Source organism: Lissotriton helveticus, chromosome 1_1 (assembly GCF_964261635.1).
Source record: "Lissotriton helveticus chromosome 1_1, aLisHel1.1, whole genome shotgun sequence".
In the NCBI taxonomy this organism is placed as follows: Eukaryota; Metazoa; Chordata; class Amphibia; order Caudata; family Salamandridae; genus Lissotriton; species Lissotriton helveticus.
In genome coordinates this window covers 1455262191-1455278724 of record NC_136057.1, presented here as the reverse complement: position 1 = coordinate 1455278724, position 16534 = coordinate 1455262191, and the positions used below count along the sequence as shown (strand labels likewise).

Sequence of the window (16534 nt, the reverse complement as noted above, 5' to 3'; positions counted from 1 at the left end):
GGAGACGGACAGACCTCTCCCTTGGAGCGGGGGCATCCTTTCTGGGACGGACAGACCTCTGCAGCCAGAGCCCTCTGCCGACTCCTGGCGCTCTCCCCAGAGCATCGGCAGTAGTCGCATCTCTGACAGGGTGCACTCACGCTGGAAGGTGCACAGCCCGCTGTCAGAAATGAAATCAGAGCTCCGCCCAGACAAGGGCCTCTCTCAGACCCAGAGACCCTTCTCCTCCCACAGCAGGGTCTTATGGGGTCAATTCTCGCGCCAGCCCCGAGCCCCGCCTGCCCCTTCAGTCCCATGGCAGCAGTGGAACCGGGCCCGAGACATCAGCACCACACGAAACACTCAAGTGGCTGGGACTGCAGAGATATCCTCCATGTGCACTGCACGGGACAGCCACCCCGCAGTCATTACAGACAGCAACGCAAGGCCTTGGATACCCCATATATGCCGATCGGGCTCTCTCTGCAACGCCCCTTTCACTCTGTCTCATACACTGCAGCACGGGACACAGGCACTCAACTCTAGGAGTCGGGTACCAGGATACCGTCCGTGGAAACTAGGGTCCCCCAGACTACTTACTGGAACATGAGAAGCAAGAGGACATGTGGTGTAAGAGGGACAAAACTGAAGGTGGCATCGCGCAGAAATAGATCAGACAGAATGACGCAGAGTGAAAGGTTTTCAGGGCAAAAGAAACAAGTTCGTAAAGGGGACAGATTTGTCTCAACTAAAAAGAGATAATGGAAAAAGAAACTAGAATGGCCTTGGTTCAAATTAATACTAGTTCAGGAACAGTACATCCCATTCAGGAAACGGAAGAGTCACAAACACAGCTCTATGATGGCTGCTAGGCAAAAAGTTACACCCCCCCACCCACCTACCAGCAGAGGACCCGAGAAAAAAACCTTGATGAAGGACCAAAGGAAGAAAAGAGGCCCGCTGTGGTAATATAGAGCAAGCATTGCATAGCCAATGGGTCTAGCTTGCATTTTAAACCCTTAGTTTTTTTAAAGTCTCATGTAGTGAAAGAGCCAAAAGCAATTGCTGTATAGAATGTATTCATGCAATAAAGAATTTAATGCGTGATAATTCAGTATAGAGATGTAAATTAGTCCCTTCTGCGTTACATTGTAAGCACTGCATAGGAGGTGGAATGATACGCCAAATAGAGTGGGTTTTAGCTCTGCCAAAGTAGCATCTCTTCCTCATGCTATCTATATTTCACAGGATTGGTAGTAATAGGTCTGCAGAGAAAAGTAATTATCAAACCAGGCCTAAATATGGGCTGTTGCCAAACTTGACCTTGCACTTTGCTACACTGTGACGAACTCTTGTACTGACATCTCATCTCCCACTAAAAGCAAGTTTGGCAAATTCAATAGGTATGCACTTAGCAAATGGTGAAATGTTTTTTTTTATTGAAAAGCGTATGCCAAAATAAGAAAAAGAAAATAGGCTGCCTACAAGTGATGGCTAACTGCTTGCAATAAAGACGTATAAATAAGTTAGCCAAAGAATAAACATTTAACAGAACAGTAAGGGAGCTTCTAAGCTAGCAGGTGTACTTAAAAGAGGTATAGAAACAGTTTACGTATTAGTTTAAAACTCAGGAAAATATTATCTTTGTTGGCACAAAGAACTGTAATATTGGCTTTGAATTTTTGTAACCTGAAGACCACTTCAACACGAAATGATGATCACAGAAAATAGTAAAAGGTTAAAGAAAGAAAAGAAAAAAGTATTTGCAAAGTAAAGTTTACGCCCACTAGCCATGGAACTGACGGGCACTTTTGTTTAGATGGATCTGCATATGTCATTATGCAAAATACCGTCTCTCACAGTGCAAAATTCAACAGCCGAAATGGGCTGACCCTCTTTGCCACATGGTGTATGCTATGAAGAGAGGAAACAAATGTGAACAACACCCAAGCAGACCAATGGATGAAGAGGACGGACTCAAAGCCCCTCTAGGTATCTATAGATGTTTTCCCATTTATTTATTGGTTATATGAGGCCGGTGAGACAGATAAAGCTGCCTCCAGACCAGAAAATGAAAGCAATAAAGTTAAAGGGGAAGGAGAATTTCACCTCACTAAAATCAATAGCAAATAGTGAAAATAGACAGCAGGTACCACAAGCAGTGACAAAAGTGTTAAAGAGCCAGAAAACGTGAAGTGAATTTCCATGAAATATGTGCTTCTAGTGCAATAAATAAGATGCGTGAATAAGTAATTGTACAGCACAGGCCTCAACGATGGGCCTTAAGATGTTGGGCAGCTGACACCATTGTGGAAAGGAACCGCCCGACCACAGTAGTTTGATGCGACCACCCACGATGCTGTCGCAAACCTCTCCTCCATTTCACAATGGAAGCTTGTTCGGCGGGCAAAAAAGGCCGGCAGCACAAGCTTCCATTGCGAAATGGAGGTTTTGAACCATCCGTGCTCCATGTGGCAGGCACCATGTGGTGCCTGACACACTGTGCAGAGGTGTTTAGGGGGGCTTCTATCAAAGAAGGAGGGAAGAGGATTTGCGGTCCATTCAGTTCCCCTGATAAGATCCGAAGTTAATCAAAAAAAGGTGGAATGGACACTAGTGTCTACTGAACCATTAGTTCAAAATTGACAACCCTCATAGGCAGCCTGATTTTGCGATGCGGTATATCTGTTTTTCCGCCCCATCAGGTGTCATGGCATATTCATAGGGTAGTCAAAAGTGTGGTATGCCTGCCTCACCCGAGGCTACCTCTGGTCCAGGTAGAAGTATCCAGAAATGATAGGGAGGGTGAAATGATTATAAAAGCAGTGTATCTCCCAAAAATATATTTTAATGAGAAAGGGGGATAACACTGTCAGTTAAAAATAAGTCGATATAGATGTAATCGAGTAACTATATCTATGTATATATGGGTGCGTCGTCAGACGACGCACCCATATATACATAGATATATGGTAATCTAGTTACTCGATTACATCTATATCGACTTATTTTTAACTGACAGTGTTATCCCCCTTTCTCATTAAAATATATTTTTTGGAGATACACTGCTTTTATAATCATTTCACCCTCCCTATCATTTCTGGATACTTCTACCTGGACCAGAGGTAGCCTCGGGTGAGGCAGGCATACCACACTTTTGACTACCCTATGAATATGCCATGACACCTGATGGGGCGGAAAAACAGATATACCGCATCGCAAAATCAGGCTGCCTATGAGGGTTGTCAATTTTGAACTAATGGTTCAGTAGACACTAGTGTCCATTCCACCTTTTCGTGTTTAGGGGGGCACCATACATGCCCCCCAGGCCAAATTGCGAAGAGTCAGGGAGAAAGGGGGCCCTACTAGGGCCTCCAATGTCAGTTTCCGGCAGCCATGTTGGAAAGGCCAACATGGAATGGCTGTCAAAAAACGACATTATAATCCTGACGGCGGAGCAGTCATTAAGGGTTTATGTGGTCTGCCCCCCCCCCTTGCAGGTTTACCTCCGACCGCCGGCATCCCAATATGGCGGTTAGACTGTAAACCTGCAATGTCGGACGGAAAGCCTCCGACCGCTAGTTGGAGACTTTCCGCCCGACATCGCAATAAGACCCTATGTACGAGTCACACAATTATTTATATCAGTAACATGGTACAGTCTCTTATATTAGGCCTAATATCGATGGAGAATCAAGCCAATGTAGAGGGATATCATATTCACCATATGCCCACGCCATACAAGACCAAAGTAGAGCATTTGTCCCAGGGCACTCCCTTATGAGATTGCATGTTACATCATTACCGTCTTAATAAGGAAGCACAAGTGAGCCACAGACATTTTAAAGTGAATGATTGAATTATCTGGATCTAGAAGGAATCAACTGAATCAAGAGGAAGGCATTTCTACAGTATGATCACCCAAAATTGCGCAAATACTCTTGTCTCCCGTACATTTGACAAATATATTTGTTATACAAGAATGGGCTTATTGCTTAACATCCACGTAAGAAAACTACAATTGGAAATTAATGTTTTGATATTCAGAGAAAAATGTTGTTGTTCTTTTTAAAATCGCTAAATTATGATTGACCAGAAGTATGTTATGGGTGGGGTGATCTTGCCACCAGAAAATTTCTTACTTTTTGGAATGGTCACAGACCCTTAATTAGTATCAGACACAATTAGTTTACTATGGCCTTCTCTTTAATTCTGACCTAGTGATAGCCTGTCTTGCCAGCCTCATGTTTCCTAAAAAAAGAAAAACCATAATGTGTATACGTTGATACAGTGGCTTTCAGTCACCCCTCTTCATATGTCTGTTCAAGTGTCATTCACATTCTGCTTCTGCCCACGTCATCATACAGCATGAGTGGGTTGGTCCAGTTCATCCTTTCACATGTGTGCATAATGACTTGGAACCTAGTACAGTTAAGTGTGGGGAATGATGTACCTGAGATGCTGGGGAACTCAATTTAAACAACAACAAAAAAAAATACTTTTTTGCCAAGACCACAGATATTGGATGTGACAATGCTTATTTGAAATTTCCATTGTATATATGCTCAATAGGAAATCACTAGCATTATGGCCACAGGTATTACACATCACATACCTGCCTTCTTAGCTCTGGAATTAATAACCCTTGCATAATACAACCTGGCAATATTGTGGACACAGGTATTAATCCTCACAAAAACCTGCCTTCTTAGCTCTGGAATGCCACTTGAATTTCATGTTTGAACCCTTCGACCCATCCAGCCAATGCGCTTTCATCCTTGACTAGCTCATCTGAGCCTGGTCCCTATCTAGTTTTTTGCTGGGCATATCACGTGTCATGGTCTAGGGTATTTCATATTTAAAGAGAGTCTTGATTACTTGATAATTATAATAAATATATATTTTTAACAAAAACGTTCTAAATAATTGCCATTAAGCATATATTAAGTAATTAATGTATACATAAGTTTAGGGAGCCCTGATTTCTGTAACAATTATATACCCCAGGTCCCTTTGGATAAGTTTTCCTTAAATATACAATAAGAAACTACAACGAGAGAAAAAGTGGATATAGTCCATTTAATCCAAATTTATTACAATTAGGCTAAAGGTTATGGATACAATCAGACAAAATTAAAGATTGCGATTAAGTGTAAACATTTGTTTGTTATTCACTTTGATTACAACTTCTGTTTCCAACTTGTTTTTCCTCCCTTATGGTTAGAAGGGATTCCTTCTAATTTAGACACAATATTGCGAGGGCCACTGGGGATTTAAAATAAATGTTTGGACTCCTGGGAGGTGTGGGGACAGTAGGGTGATCAGTCTTAATCTAGTAGAGTAGTAGCCTGCCAACTACTTCGTGACTCACCCTGGCACACGCAGGACACCCGTCTGGTGAGGGTGTTAGTCATAAACCAACTACTCTCATGGATTAGGCTAGGGAATCATAAAATCCATAACACACATTCATAACACCACCACATGAGAAGAAATCACTATTAGACTAGGCATCTTTTGGCACGTTTCCCCTGAGTTTTTGCTTTCTGACCTCCCGGTTTTTTACTCTGTTTTTTGCTGGCGTAGCGTTTTTGCGCACTTTTTGCACTGCTGATCAGTGGTCAATCAATCAATCAATCAATACATTTGTAAAGCGCGCTACTTACCTGTGAGGGCCTCAAGGCGCTGGGGGGGAATGCTGCTACTGCTCGAAGAGCCAGGTCTTGAGGAGTCTTCTGAAGGTCAGCAGGTCTTGGGTCTGTCATAGAGGGATGGGGAGGGTGTTCCAAGTGGCGGCGAGGTGGAAGAACAATCTGCCGCCGGAAGTCGTTCTTAAGATGCGGGGGACTGTGGCGAGGGCGAGGTCGGCGGAGCGAAGCTGGCGGGTGGGGGTGTGGAAGCTGAGTCGTCTGTTGAGGTACTCTGGTCTGGTGTTGTGGAGAGCTTTGTGTGCTTGGGTGAGGAGCTTGAAGGTTATCCTCCTGTTGATGGGGAGCCAGTGCAGGTCTCAGGTGGGGTGTGATGCGGCTGCGGCGAGGGATGTCGAAGATCAGACGTGCAGATGCGTTCAGAATGCGTTTAAGTCGTTTCAGGAGTTTGGCCGAGGCTCCTGCGTAGAGGGTGTTTCCATAGTCCAACCTGCTGCTGACGAGGGCCTGGGTGACCGTTCTTCTAGTTTCGGTGGGGATCCACTTGTAGATCTTGCGGAGCGTGTTGAAGCAGGAGGAAGAGACGGCGTGGCCTGCTTTGTCATGGATAGAGTGGAGTTGAGGATGAACCCTAAGTTGCGTGCGTGGTCGGTGGATGCTGGAGCTGTTCCCAGTGCGGTCGGCCACCTGGAGTCGTCCCAGGCCGAGGGGGTGGAGCCGAGGATGAGGACTTCCGTCTTGACCGAGTTCAGCTTCAGTCGGCTGTTCTTCATCCACTCTGCGAAAGCTTTCATTCCTTCGTAGAGGTTGGTTTTGGCGGTGTGGGGGTCCTTGGTGAGGGAGAGGATCAGCTGGGTTTCATCGGCGTAGGAGAGGATGTTGAGGTCGTGCCAACGTGGGCGAGCGGTGCCATGTAGAGGGAATGGTAAGATGCAGGTGCTCCTGTAGTAAATTGAGTTATGGGAAGGTGTTTCCATGGTTGGATATTGGATTCATTGGTCAGTCCCTAGTAAAGTGCACTGCATGTGCCAAGGCCTGTAAATCAAATGCTGTTGGTGGGCTGCAGCGCTGAATTGTGCCACCCACCCAAACAGACTGTAAATGTGCTCTGGCCTGCCAGTGCAGAGCCTGTGCGCAGTCTGGTACTGCCATGTCGACTCGGCAAGTGCACCCACTTGCCAGGCCTAACCATCACTTTTCTTACATGTCAGCCACCCCTAAGGTAGGCCCAAGGTACCCTTTTGGGCAGGGTGCAGTGTATTTGAAAGGTAGGACATGCCCTGGTGTGTGGGGCATGTCCTGATAAAGAATTACTGCCAATTTTGTTTTTCACTATTGCAAGGCTACTTGTTCCCCATAGGACAGAATGGGAAGTTTGTTTATAACATTTTATAAACATAACTGGCCCAGGGAACTAGGTAGTATATTAAAGTTTAGTATGCCTGAACTCAGAATCTAAAGATGCATCTTTTAGTGAAGGTGATCTTTAAATTCTGTGTTTGAAAATACCGCATTTAGAAAGTAGGTATTTTCTTGCTCGGTCATCTAAGTGCCTCTGCTGGAATGTGGATTACCTGTCTGTGTTTGGATGACAGAAGGCTGGGGAGCAGGAGTGGCTCTAGATAGTCTAGGCGAGTCAGGGAAGGGCTGAATAGACCTGGGCTGCAATTGGGAAAGGGGGAGGAGATTTCCTCGCACCTCAAAGGGCCTGGCCTGCCTCTGACAATGCAGTCTCCACCTCCTGCCAGGAAGTCACACCAGAGAAGGCAGTACTGGTTCTGGCTGGGCACAGACACTCTATGCCTAAGAGATCAAAGGATTCTGGGATATAAATATTGGGGCCCAGACCCCTGAACTTCAGAACTCTTTTGACCAAGAAGAAGAGCCGGAGAAGCTGTGAGAGGGACCTACCACTTTGATGTATGCTTTGCTGAGTTGGCCTACAGTAGCTGCTTCTGTCTTGGGCAGTGAAAGAACTGAACTGAACTTTCTGCAATCTACTTTGTGAGTTTCTCCAAGTGCTTGAGGTAGAGCTTGCCCCCTGTTCATGAAGTCTCAGGAACAGCAACAACTTCAAGCTCTTCTGCCCTCAGCACTGGGAACTATGTGTTTTGTGCTGCAACAGAAGAAAAGCAACTAAGCGACGCCTACGACGCCACTGCCGACTCCGTGCCCTGAAGGCACTGCCGCATGCGACCCTGGTCTTACCAACGATGCGGGCTGCTGCCGCCACTGATCCGCTGCTCGCACCGTGACCTGAGGGCACTGCAACGCCTCGCTTCACAACGTAGCCTTGGTATCCCCGACACCGCCGCTCCACACCGAAATCTACGCTGCTAGTTGCACTGTGGTTCAAGGGCACTGCTCGTAAAGTTACACGGCGCACCGCCCTCATACCGCACCCCAGCCTTGGCCTACCGACGCCATCGACTCCAGTTTGTCAGCAGACAACAGCGCCTTCAGCAACGACGACGCTGCTTACACTGCAACCTGCCAGCATCGCGACGAGCACAGCATTCACTTCGCACCACAACCCTGGTCTCACTGACGATGCCATCGGACGCCGCCAGCGGGCCGCTGCTTGCACCGTGACTTCAGGGCACCGCATGCCGCACCGCTGCACTTTGCACAGCAGCACTGGATGCCTGCCAGCGCTCCTGATTTCACTAGAGAGGAGTTCGATCTGCAACACGTTTGACTTCAAGGGCCCCGACGACTCCTGCACCGATCTCAGGAACAGACGCCTGCGGACGCCGTTCTTTCGGAAGCTTAACGAGAGGTCGTCGATGCCCTGCATTTCTAAAAGGTAGTCTGCGGACCTTCCCGCCACTGCAGCTGGCCCGCAACGCTGCTATGTCGCAACGCAGAACTGTCTGGATTTGTTTGTTCACGACGCAGTGATAGCCTCGGACGGAGCTATCGACATCAAGGAACTGTTTTTCAAGCATATTTTGATAACTGAAGATTTTTATGTACTGTATTGTGGATTTTTTATCGTTTTTGGTTTGGTCTTAAGTATATAAAAATATTATATATGTTTCTAAACTGGTGTGGTGTCCTTTTGTAGTGTGTACACTGTATTACTGTCGGTTATGTGCAAATGCTTTACACACTGCCTCTAAGATAAGCCCGACTGCTCATGCCAAGCTACCAAGGGGGGTGAGCAGGGGTTATTTTAGGGAGTGGAACTCCCTTATCCTGACTAGAGTGGTTGTTTCTGCCTGACTTTGGCACATGCCCTAGCCGGCCAAAAATCCAATTTCTAACAATCACCTAATAACAACATTACACACACGTATTCAAACCAGTCCAATGTTGGTTCTATGACAGACGCACTCAGTCTGGTCATTCCACAAATGCACACATAAGTTTGCCCAGGAGAACCAGGGTGAAGAAATGGGAAAAGATGCAAGATACAAAACAACTTGAAGCCCAACAGTATCACAACGGACATGTAATCACTATAACTCCCTTTCCTGCTAGTATTAGTGCTACCTCTAAGATTCACCATCGATTAAGCACGTTTGACCGCATCAATTTGCAACATAATGCTCAGCAAATAAGGTTACCATTTCTGAAAATAGAAAAAAAAAAAAGCACTTCCGACCCCGTGCTCGGAGCACCGATGTAAATGATTGCCCCAAGTGGCACTGAAGCGATGACGACAAAAGTGAACAGGAACATAACATTTGACAGTATACAATGTGCACTCAGACCTCAAAATCTTATTGGACACCATATTGCACTATAGGAAAAAAAACACTCGGCTAAAAAACACATGGAAAACTCTCACCAAAGACTGGATAAGCGACTGAAGGCTGAAATAGAGATTGACAAGCACAAATCGACTAGAAACCCAGATGACAAATTCGGCAAATAGTGTGGAGTGGGAGAAGGGAAGACCAAGGCCGGTAATCCGAACCGACACACATACAAAGACATTTGAGATACTTAACACCCCACCCTCCCCAAACCTGTGCAAAGAAAAGCAAGTCTAGCACTAATATGGCAAGAAATGAGTTGCACATCCTATCACTGAGGTAGAACATATCAATTGATACTATCATGGGTTTTTGGGGAAGGCTGACTGGAGCAGGGTGCTGTTTGATAAATAAGTCTGAAACATAATAAACTATTTAAAAAAAGACAAGCATACCTTTGCAAGTAAAACTGAGAAGAAACGCTGTGCTGACAGAAACCGCTGAAATGGCAGCAAATTATGCCCACGCATCTCATCAAAAATGAGATTCTGCATAAAACATGAACTTTGCAATAACTGGGAAATCTGAAACAAACCGCCTCTACTAGGGGAAAAGGTATCTTCAAATGCAGTAGCCTTCAAACATTGGGGTATGCCCAGGGTGGGGGTGCGACTGGTTGTGAAGGTGGGGTGTGTGGGTGAGGTGCAGAGTTATGATAAAAAGGATCTTTGTATTCTGAGAATATAGACAAGCATCGCTCATTGTTGTGATAATGTGAAAGAACACAGAGGCCAATAGGTAATCAGTAACTTTTGCTATGCGTGTCATATTACCCTTAAGTCCTCATCTCATCAATTCTGCTCAAGGATCACTTAATGGACAACATTATAGTGAAGTGTCTGCCCAATGCATACTGGCAATCATGCCTTTGAACGTGCTTTCTAAAAAAGGTTCACTGAACAGAATTGCAATATTTGAAATGATAAAAATGCCCAGTACCATGTTGTGTCTCAAGTTCAGAGGACATTACATTTTGAGACTTGTAGCTTCACATTTAACAATATATGTAGGGGATCAAAAAAAATCAGCATGCAAAGTGCTTTCTGCTGAAAAGACATGGTTAGCTCATAGTGCTACATATGACATAGGATCAACTGCAAGCTGGGTATGATAGCGAGAAAAAAAAGAGAAGAAATAATGAACATATATGCTTTAAAATACACGTTTACTCTGGTGAATTAAAAGGCACCGGTGCACATCTGTTTTGTTTTTATTTGCTAGAAGGTGTGCCCTCAAGCCTCAATGTAATTCTTCAGCTCGCTTATAGTATTTAACATTTTATGGAATAAAGGTGAGCATATAGGTTGGTCATTTTAGGGGACCCGAGTGAACCTAATATACACAGTATTAAGAAGTTTGAAGACCACTGTTCAAGCGAATTAATAAGGGTCTACTTTGGAACCACTTATTAGATGTGTATCATGTGTATGTAGCGGTTGGTGTATGTGTGGGAAAACCAATACCGAGTCCAAAAAAAAAAAAAAAAATAACAAAAAAAAAAGAATAACAAAAAAAGAATATCTGAAAAGGTATATATCCCTGAATACCCTCCATCCCACAATGCAACACCCAGGGCAAAGCACAGCATGTGTGCATGAAGAGCCTTGCACCCAAGCAAAAACCCTGTGCAAAAGGGCAGCATGGGCGCATACAGGATCCCTTCTCTCTCCTTTCATTCTCTAAAACACGTTTCACGTATGTGCATGGCTACAGGGAAATCTTCACCTCACAACCCTTCCAAAATTAAGGAAGGGCGGGGTTTGGGCTATAAAACTTTTTATTGGCGCACATTTAGTTTTTCTTGAGTACAAGAAACTCAGCAGCTGAAGATTCAGTTTACTCGGCAGTCTCCGCACATGTTTCCCTGGCTCGAAATTGACTGAATTGCGTGAGCAAAAGCCGTGCAAGGCTCGGGCCTGAACTGCGTCCAAACATCTCGCTCAGTTCGCCCAACCACAGTCTCATAGCTCCTTACCCACTACAACTCGGCTGAATCACTACAATGTGTCAACATCTGCTCACAATGCTGGCATGGTCTTGTGCACAGCCTTGCTGTAGATCGTTTTCCATCCTTAAATCGCTTCACTGTTATTCCCCGGAGGGTTATTCTCATTCTGACCAGTTTCATCTAAACTGACTCAAAAGCATTGCGTGAGCCAAGAATTTCACCAGCATGGACCGAAAGGCAGTGTTCCCTTACCCAGCCCTGTCACTCATATCTCGCGATAATTAAAGCATAAATATATGTGTTCATCCCCGCAAACAACAGAATACATGGTCTGCACTTCAATCTCACACCCTTTTGTTACGTCTAACACAACTGATTATTAATTCACTTTGAATTTTTATACAGTGTTTCAAGTAATTCGCTCACTGAATGATGGCGGCCATTGTACATGTTCTGAAGAGTACCCATGGTGTAATACTTGAAGCAAGAGGAAGCAAGCAGATGTTAAAAAGTAGCAGGGAAATGAGGAATCCTCATGGGAGTTCTCCTTTTACCTAGTGGGATGATGAAAGAAAACCCCCAACCGCTGTCGGCTATGGTTGTGAAGAAACGTTTGAGTCCATTCAAGGCATGACCACAATAACCCTACACATTCCTCGCGGCTGCTCAAAAGGAGGGTGTGGCTTACTGTATAACAGGCAACTTTGAGATGAGAATCCAAACCACAGGTTAGCCTTTGCAAGGGTGACAAAAACCCTCCTCTGCAACCCAAATGCCAGTCCTTCTGGATGTTATTCTGCTCTGCTAATTCCTGCGCATATCTGGTAATTTCTCTTTTCAAGATCTAGCTGGGTATGGGAAGTTTAAAATTAAGATTGCAGCTGGACAACCACAGAGGCCCAGATGCTTTGACTTTATTGATCTGATTAGTCACTTCCTCTTTTAGACACTGGTTTGAAATAGAAGACAGAGAATGGCGAGGTAGAAGAGTAAGAGGTTGATATGGTACTGAGCTGTGTTGTTAAAAAGGGGTTCCCTAGAGCATGCAACTACACATTTGAAAGATAAAACATTCAGGTCTATAATTTGCATGTGCTTCAAGAATGAGAAGTGAAAAGTAATGAAACCCTGCCTCTCTTATGATTCTCTCTTTCTGAATATCACTTTCTATCCCAGTAGAGGAAGGTCATCAAAGATGGTGACTGGGTGACCCTTGTACCAAGTCTCAATTAAAATAATACTGACCCAATTGTCTAATTGTTCTGCTATACAGAGTTCCTTTTCAAAATGCTATTGCTGCTCATTAAATGAAAAAAATGCACAACCCATACAGCTATGACTGCTTTGCGACTGAGTTGTCCTTGGGAACAAACGCTAAAAATAGTTATTAGCCTTGGCAGAATCCCTTCTCAAAACCAGCTCATACACTCCTGTTCTGGCATCTGAAGTATGCACGACCCCTTCTGTAATAGACTTTGGTAGGTTTCTGGAAAAAGTTGCAAATTCAATTGTTTGATTCAAGTCGAAAGCTGACTCAGTCTCGAGCTAAAGCTTTGGGTGTTTTTGAGAGCACCACCCATACGTATGGAATTGCAGGAAAGGTAATTTCACATAATATCTGTCAGACTCCCTCTCTCCAATTATTAGCTGCTAAAAAAACAAAAAAGTTTCCTTCCAGAGAAGTTATTTCACATTCAGTGAGTGGCAGTATGTACACCTTCCCTGCACACCCCACACCAAACTCAGCCACAGGCCAGCACCACTGTCAACATCACACTATGAAGCAATGTGATGTCATATAATACACATATTGAGAACTGTGAAAATGGTTATAATAGTGCACAACATGGGAAACAGCACACATACAATAGTACCTCCAATTAACCAAACACATGCCCTAGAAAGAAGACCACTAGCATGAGATTAACTAACCATGACCACCAACGAAACCACAGTCACATGGTTACCCAATACAGGATGGACCACAAAATGGAAATAATTGTAGCAGATGATAAGAGGGAGTCCAAAATCTGCAAACTGTGTGATCAGAGAGAAAAAAGTCTCTAGCCATGGCTTTGTTTACAGCCTCGTTGCTTTCCTGCTAGGTTCGCACTTTATAACTGCCACCACATAAATATATAGACACATTCATTCCCTAGGAAAAGATATACACATTTGTAGACATTTAACGTCCATGTCCTGCATGGTTCGCGCTTTATAAATGCCACCATATAAATATATAGACACATTCATTCCCCAGGAAAGATATACATATTTGTAGACATGTCCTGCATGGAAAATAAGAACTTCCTGAATAGAAAGGAAGTGGCAAAACTGCCTCTTCCTTGAGTGAATACCAGAAACAACTGAAAGACCAAAAAAACACAATGTTCCACCTTTCAATAAAATGCACAAAGGACCTAGAACACACACAATATCACAACCAACAGACTGTAAAGAGAGTGTACTAAAACTGTTAATAGTACAACATGTGTGTACCCAGCTTTGGAGTCTATAATTCTTACACTGGTCAGGTATGAAATATATTGTAACAACGTGTGTGCGAGCAAGAAATATACTAAACGCGTTCACTGAGCACTGCATGAGCTGAAAAAGTCAACCCTCTGCATTCAAAGGAGGTGACAGGAAAAGCTATTTTTAGCCTTCCTACAAATCGGACAGGTCAGTCACAATACGAAGAAAAAGCCTCCGTCCACAACTGCGACAGGACACTATATATGCAAGGTAAGATCCGTCCTTTTAATTCGTGAGGCACAGCAAAATCTGTGCCTGTGAACAACACCCCGGTTCACCCAAAACACATGACGCATGTGGACAAAATAATGCATCTGTAGGAAAAGTCTCTCTGGCGCCCTAAAATCACTCGTGGAAAAAGGCACTATTCACATCTGCAGCAAAACTTTCATTTACACACTTGGAGCAGGGTGCCCAACATAAAAGAAGGGCAAGGCACTATTATACGGAGGAAAAACGCCCCTATACAGGGCACTGTGTGCAGGACAAGCCCCCGGGCTGCATGATATGGAGAAAAGGCCCGTCTATCTCTAGCATGGTCATACATCTGCAGGACGAGCCCCCACGATCTGCATATATGACAAAGCATTGTCTGTGCTCAAAAGGACTCTCACGGGTTCAAGACATCTGAAACATGACACACTGTGGATTAAAGACCCTCGCCTTTGTAGCAGGAGCCTATGGCTGTTAGAAAAAATCCACACCCCCAGGCACACAGAACAGGGTGTTGTCTGTGCAGATAACTGCCCCACAACTCGCAGACATCCGGAACATGGCACAGGCTGAAGGACATAACCCCTCACTTCCCCAATACATACAGATTATAGTATAGTGTAGAGGAATAACTACCCCACAGCCCGAGGCGTCTGGAACAAACGTACTGTGTGCAGACACATCCCATAATCATCAGACATATTGAACAGGGCGTTGTGTGCGCAGGGAAAAGATCCCCACAACCTACAGACATGTTGGACAGGACAAGTATGTGTGCAGGAACCCCCCGGGCAGGAAGTGAGGTCAAGTCTGCAGAGGAAACAAAACCAGACACTGATGATCACACAGACCAGACTCCAGGGGTGACAAGGGTGTAGAACAGCACGGACACCCCACACAAAAGCTCCACTGCCCGTTCTCGCATTAAACCGTTGTGCAGACACTGCACCCCACAGACGGCCGCCACTGAGCGCGACCCCCGGCCTCATGCAAGTAAAATCCCCCCGCCGTCACCACCCCCTCCCATCTGAGCTCTGAGCGGCCATTCCCATAACCTGCCCGGCTGCCTTGTGTCACCCCGGTACAACCCCATCGGGGATTTCCCCCGGTACCCGGCGCCCCTCTCACCGAGCCGCAAGCGCTGCATCCGGCAGGCTCTCCAGGCCGCTCTGTTCTCCCGGAGCGATGGCCACGCCCCCTATGACAGCGAACCTCTCAGCTCCGCCCCTCGGCGACTGCCTATTCAGGGAGCTCCGCCCACTACACTCCAAGCCCCGCCCATCCGTTCAGATAAACCACTACACGCTCACAGTGTTAGACTAGAGGAAGTCCCGCCTCCTTCTACCCGGAAGAAGATGCGAGTGTGCTGCAGGCTCTCTGCTGTAGAATGGAAGTGAAATGCGGCAGACTGTGTACAAACAGACGATATTTGTCTTGATCAAAGGAAAAAGCTGGGTATGAGTTCGGCGGTCTGGATACATACAAAGTGAAAGTCCAAGCCTGGCTAGTCAGAGTACAGCGCCTACAGTAAAGGGTCCTGCTGGCTTTCTCTTGTATCTGTGTGAACACCGCAGTGTAAGGTAAACTTATGATACAACATGGAACCTTAGAAGAGACCCTATGTTGATAAGCAGGGGCGCAACTAAACCGGAACTTGGGGACCGAGATCTTCAAAAAGGGGAACGAGCGAGGCAACAGAAAAGCAGCTTCCGTAGTTTTCAATCCCAAGCACGTTAGAACCCGTTTTTTTGGAGTCATTTTAAGACGACCCTTTTCGCAATTTCTTAAAAAATTCCTACTGTGAAATGATTAGCTCATGAAATATTTTCAACTTCCGAAAGACGTTCCTGTCTAACTGTTGATCAAAGGTATATTTTCAGTCTGCTCATCAGAACATTACAGCAAATGCTTGTTTGAGGTCGCACACATCTGCAGGTCTCAGAACATTGAAGTTTGTGGATTAACTTAATGTGTGATGACAAGTCTTAGATTTGATGCCCAGTGTCTCTTCCATTTCGCATGAGATTGAAAAAGTGAGTGCCAATCAGTTGCCAATATCATAGCTTAACTCAGCCAAGAATCTGCGCTATTCTAAATAAAACAAAATAGTTGATGCAGCACCTCACATCGAGCAGTTCTCATGAGATAACTGAGCTTCATCTATGGTGGGCGCCGCCAGGCCTAAAAGAGCTGACAAAAAAGGTATTTACCTTGAAAAAGCTTTGCAACAAATAGAGTTCTAGCTTACAAAGGAACCATAGAAAGAGTGGCTGATGGGCAAAGTTCTGAAAAGAGGTCACTCCAACAGAAACATAAATATATATATATTTTTTGGGGGTTCACCAAGCAGTAGTTACAGTTACACCGACTAGTATCATATTGCAATATGTGTACAGTTCACAATACATTTCTCTGTATTCAATGTATCCTCCTATGACAACATTACATCA

At 45.0% G+C, this 16534-nt stretch overlaps 1 protein-coding gene across 1 annotated transcript in view; it reads right to left on the bottom strand.

Moving 5' to 3' along the window:
- Nucleotides 1-15275, bottom strand: part of NCKAP5L (NCK associated protein 5 like) — a 107590-nt gene extending 92315 nt beyond the window's left edge. Inside the window, exon 1 of the mRNA XM_078685945.1 lies at nt 15213-15275. The gene's annotated coding sequence lies outside the window, so the exon portion shown is untranslated. The remainder of the gene's footprint in view (nt 1-15212) is intronic.
- Between the last annotated feature and the right edge of the window lie 1259 nt (nt 15276-16534).